The sequence below is a fragment of the Lucilia cuprina genome, chromosome X (assembly GCF_022045245.1).
Source record: "Lucilia cuprina isolate Lc7/37 chromosome X, ASM2204524v1, whole genome shotgun sequence".
Lineage (NCBI taxonomy): Eukaryota > Metazoa > Arthropoda > Insecta > Diptera > Calliphoridae > Lucilia > Lucilia cuprina.
This window is the reverse complement of record NC_060949.1, coordinates 4,830,351-4,836,491: the sequence shown is the minus strand read 5'-3', so window position 1 is coordinate 4,836,491 and position 6,141 is coordinate 4,830,351.

Genomic DNA, 6,141 nt, shown 5'->3' with positions numbered 1-6,141 from the left:
GAGAGTAGATTGTGAGTTATTGTACAATAATTTTATATGTGAATAATGTAAGCTTGAAATTTAAAACTAACACAAATTTTTTCCAAGTGCTTTTTAAAACAATTTTTTTCTACGATAAACAAAAACAAAATCTACGTCTCGTCAATGTTTACCAGCAATGAATACGAAAGTGTTGTTGTTTTACTCTTGCTTGTATACTGCTAAGAACAACAACAACGTATTGCTAAGGTTAAGCGTATATAAGTGTATAGAAAACACACTGCCTACAGCTACAAAAACAAAAGAGTACCAAACGCATAGGGCTTGGGCACCCTTGGTTTGGATGCTGTTGGCGTCATTGCGTTGTTATTTTTGTTTTTGTTTTTCTGTGTTTTTCGTTATTTATGTTTAGATATCTGTTGGTTTAGATGCCTTGTGTATTTTGTGTTTTACTTCGTTTATCGTTGTTGTTGTTCTCTTTGTTTAGCTTTTGATGTAATAATAATATAGTCGGGAAAAAATTTAAAATTTATAAAAGATGTTTAAAATACACTATGGTGAAGGGTGTATAAGATTCGGCACTTGAACATAGTCTGTCAATGAGAATGAATGAAACGATATCAGAATTATTATCTCAGGGAAATTTTAATCGTCAGGGTAAACATCAACAGGTAAATGAACGTAAGAATTTAAGATCTTCTGACGAAAGACATTTCAGAATCTGTAATAAATCATTGGAAATGCACAGATGGAATGTTCATTTCTGAGGGAATTAAGAGTGGATGATTCTATTCGTCGAGTAGTGTGGTGGTTTGTCAAAATAACAAAAGTAAATTAATTAAAGAGTTTGTTTTGTAACCGGCAGTGTTTGCCGTTGGCTACGCTATTGCTTTTGCCGATCTTACCTTAATAAGGGCAAAAGGAGATTTTCTGAATAAAATTCAAGGTAATGTAATTGCCGATTTGCATCTTAGTCTTAATCTGTTTTATTTGTGGCCAAGGGGCTCTTTTTATATAAAATTTAAATATCTTCTTTACTATTCTAACCTATTCTAATTTACATTCTATCTTGCTTAATCCTATTCCATACATGCACTTATTCTAATTTCGACAGTTGCAACTTGAAGAGTTGACCAATCAGGTTGTCTTCAAGTTGGGGAATTTAGTGACTTTAATAATGTCACTCAACACCAATATGATCCCTTTAAGCATTCGTCACATTTCATTCAAGTGCAGCTTGATCGATTTTTGTTTATGTTTGGAGTGTGCGGTGTAGGTGTATGTACGTGTGTGTTTTGATGTTTTTGTACAGTGGTGTGTAATGCAAGAGCACACTACAGTAGAACATATTGCTTTTTCTCAGGGAGCTTCTCTTCAGGAAGTAGCTAACAATTTATATTTGTTATTGAAAGGTCAAGCTGCTAATTGATATTTTCAATGGGTTCAGCGTAATAATAATATTACTTGGAATTCATTGAAGTCAGCTTTAGGAGTACAATTTTGATCCTGCGAAAGCGATTACGACTTGGAACATAACATGATGAATAGGTTGCAGAAATCTAATGAAGCATTTGACCAATTCTACAATGTTTGATGATTTGATTTCGAGAATGAGTTGTCCAAGATCGGAAAGAGGTTTAATGGAAAATATGAAGCGTAACATCTCGAGTAAAATGCTCATTTTTATTCATAATTCCACATCTCAAACTTTACCTGAGTTCCTCGTAGGCTGTCGGCGTGCAGAACGACATGTTTCAAAAATTGAGGTCGGTTTTAATAGGACAATTTTTAAGCCAAAAGTTAATGAGGTTGATTTGGTAGAGGAAGTTTCTTCCGAAGTTTCTGATAGCGATGAGTTTATCGAAGCATTAAGTCGAGGAAAATCAAACAAGGATGTTTCGAATATTACTTGTTTTGATTGCGGGGAAAAGGGACATTTTGCTTTTGACTGTACGAAAAAATCTGAAAGAGTATTTTGTTATCGCTGCGGTAGGGATAACAGTCCTTTTTGTGCTGAGAGAAACTTCAGGAAGAACAGGAAGTCCGGGGATTTTGTTCAGTAGATCATATTCTGGAACCAGAGTTGTCGAAATTTTCACAGGACGTTCAGGATAATTTTCATAACAGATGGGCAGACTATTTAAAGGTTAGGACTAAAATTTTTAAGGAAGTTGACGATGAAAATTCTGGACAAATAATAGGCAAAATCTTAAAAACCAGACAGAGACATAAACAGCTTAGAAGTGATCATAAATTAGTAGAAAGCGCTATAATTAGTGGTGAAAATGGTGACATTAGACCTTTTGCAGAAGTTGAAATTTTTGGTGATAACCTGAAAGGCTTATTAGACAGTGCACAGTGGGGCAGAATGGAAATTTTTTGGAAATAAATCTGGCATTTCTAAACGGCTGATCCGATCGGGAGTATTCGAGTTTAGGTTTTGAAGATGAACCCTGCAGATGCCCCAGGGACGGAGCTGTGGCGGCTCAAAGTAGGGTACCTACGACATGTAAAATTTTTAAACTCGTGCCATTTTTTTGTTTTTCACCCAAATACATTTTATATTTTCTGAATGCGCTCGACGAGATCTTGAAAAACATGCTTGGACATACTACTTATCTCTTATAATATCCGAGTTATAGGCATTTAAAAATTAGTGATACAAAATTTACCATACCTTGGTTCGCCTTTTTTTGAATACCGGGCGTAATTTTGGATCAAATATACTCAATTTTTTCTTGTTAGTTAGACAACAAAATTTCCAATAATATACAAAAAATTTCAGATCAATATCATTTACAGATCAAAAAATATACGTTTTTTAATTTACAAAATTCAAAAAATTTTAGATTTATGCCGTTTTTTTGCCCAATATGTGTCTTAACTCTTTTATTAATAAAATAAAATTTTCTTTAAGAACATATAACAATTTTATAGTTTTCTAAAAGGTATCTTTACGCAACTTGTCCTATTTTTTGAAAATGTTGCCACTGCGTCCTTCCGAATATGACCTATTTTTTATCAAAACTTCAACTTTGGGCGACATGTTCTAAAATCCCAAAGGATCAGAAAACTGAAAGCAGTTTTGGAAACCTCAATATGTTTTCTATTTACTCCAAAAGTATTTTCCCAGCCCTGAAAGAAATGTGGACCCTATGGGCAAAAATGTTAAAAATCCCATTTTTGGGATTTTCATTCCTATTTTTGGGAATTGCGGGATGCCATTTGACCTTTTCAATTTTTTTTGCATTTTCTTATTTGAAATGACAAATTTAAATATTACATATTTGTTAAATTTCTAAAACTATGATTTATATCAAAATTTTAATAGGGTCGCAGATAGCTACAACAATTTAGTCCATATTTATCCCTTAATATCTTTTTTTAGTTAGATATGGAAATTCTCGACCGTTTACAAAAAATTTCAAGCCAATATCTCAATTACATTCAAAAATATGTTCATATAAACCTGTGTCCTTTAATTTCATCTTTTTCATATTTTAGTATTAAGTATGACAGAACATACATTTGGTGTTGAATAAAATATTTGGAAAATTTTTAAAAATTATTTAGTTAATTATTTTATTAAAGACTATAACATTGTATATACAATAAAAAAATATAATTTTATTATGAGCCACGCATAACAACACCTAAATCACCCCACACAAACCACCTTTCCCGCCCACCGAAATATAAAAGATTCCTCGCTTCCTGGGCTTTTTCTGTTAACTCTCCAAGTGGAAGAATATTCGATTCAATTATTATTTGACCATGACACAATACCTTGTGTACTCTTGGTGTTAGTTCCCTCCATGGATACAGAGATACAAGTAATTTAGAAATTTCAGATGTATATTCTCCAAATCGATTTCCATTAATTTTATGTTTACTATTCAGTGCCATTAAAATAGTGTTAACTGTTCGAAGCAACTCCTTGTCGATTCCAGTTATTTTTGAAGTAATTTCAAAATCACGAAAAAACCTTATCGCCGTATTACCGTCATTTATACTACCGCAACTTGGAAGTGGTTTGTCGATGTTTAATCCCATCTGCACTTTAAATTCTTCTTGGATTCTGCCTTTTTTCGCAGCTCTCAGTTCTTTCAATTCTTCATTATTTTTTGTTGATTTAGTAAGATTCTCTGGCACACTTCTATATTTGAGGTCGTATGCTATGTGTAAAAAGTAATCCAAAAATCGTATTCTGGCATGAAGTGGTGAAATTCCGAAAGACAGGAATTCTTCATTAATACTTCTGCTTTTGTTTATATTTGAGAATTGCGATTTTTTCTCATTACATATTGAGCATCTCCAGAAGGAAGAAGTTTCTGTTATGACATTGCTGACCTTTCCATCAATCATTGTTAAGCTTAGCTGATATGATACGTTAATAGAGAATTCCTTTATTTTTATGCAAATGGGCTCCAGTGTTTTTATTTCATCTTTTAAATATTCCACTAAATCTTTTGTTGTTTTCTTTGACTCCTTTATATATTCAAATCCAATGGGTCTACAAAATTTTTTTGAACCCGGAGTTGTATTGGTCCATATATCTTCAAATGAATTTCCGATGCTTGACGATGATGGATTAAAGGAATATGAACGAATTCGTAATGGCACTAATGATGACATAAATACACTTTTGTAGTCTGCTAATGTCCGACTTCCACAAGCTTGTTTGTATTCTGGAAGTGCTGATAAACCGTCACATCCCCACTTACACATTAAGACAACATCACAGTTATGAATTTTTCTTAGTTGGTCTTCTGAAAAGTCTGACACAATTCTTGATGCTGTGTTTTCGAGCAAAGATGATATATCAATACAAGCTTCCACATCATTAACAGCAATAGGTGATGGTAGGATAGTTTGTTTTTTTCCTGGATCGCCTTGTATGATGGTAATATATTGTGTCCTTTTTCATGCAGAGCTTTCCTTAATATTTGGTACTTATTTCGACTGAGACCCAGTTCCAACATAAGCGCTATTGCTTCCTTTTCAGTAAAATTTGATTGTGATGTTGGAGTTGGTATACTTTCCACAATTCGCTTAAGTCGTTTTGGTGATGCATTAGGAAGAATAGTTCCAATATGTACGGCATCCATAGATTGGTTTTCATTTTTCAGCATTTCGTTAAATGTATCAGATATTTCCTCATTTAATATGACTTGCAAGACGCTCCTGCTGATGTGTTGTAAGTCGAGATTTCCGTAGTAGTTTCCATCCAACTACAAAATTTTAATCGAAATTTCTTTTGATTTCCATCCACAGACTTACTTTTTACATCAAAAAGTTTTAAAAAGTTTTCATTTTTTGATATGCCTGTTTAGTCTACTTTTCTACTATATGTAGTTTTTATATAATTTGAAATGTCTTCAATTCTTTCTGGCCCTTTTGAAGATACACTCCATAAAACGGAACACAACTCTTCGTACTTTAATGTAATCTTCATTGTAGATTTATTAAATATGGAACTTAAAATCTGAGAAGTTTACTTATATACCAATTCTTGTCATTTCCGATACAGGTATTCCAAAGTAAAAAATTACGAACTGTCTACCTATTAACATTTAGGACTATATTACTATAACCTGTAATTCAGACATTGATATTTCTTATTAGTGAATGAATCGAAATTATCATTACCTGTATATTTTTACCTATATGATCATAAACGAAACAGAACGAAATGATCTGTCGAAAAATTTAGGTAAAAAATAGTTATATATTTCTGAAAATTTAAGCATAATAGGACCTTTCAATTATATGGATAAGCAATCAAATAGAAAATAGGTAAATATAAGATTTAAATATGTTCTGTCATATTTAATACTAAAATATGAAAAATATCAAATTAAAGAATACAGGTTTAAATGAACATATTTTTGAATGTAAATGAGACATTGGCTTGAAATTTTTTGTAAAGGGTCGAGAATTTCCATATCTAACTAAAAAAAGATATTAAGGGATAAATATGGACTAAATTGTTGTAGCTATCTGCGACCCTATTAAAATTTTGATATAAATCATAGTTTTAGAAATTTAACAAATATGTAATATATGACAAAATCTTTATTTATGAACAAAACTCAATGAAATCTTCAACGCTTGTTAAATTTGTCATTTCAAATAAGAAAATGCAAAAAAAAATTGAAAATG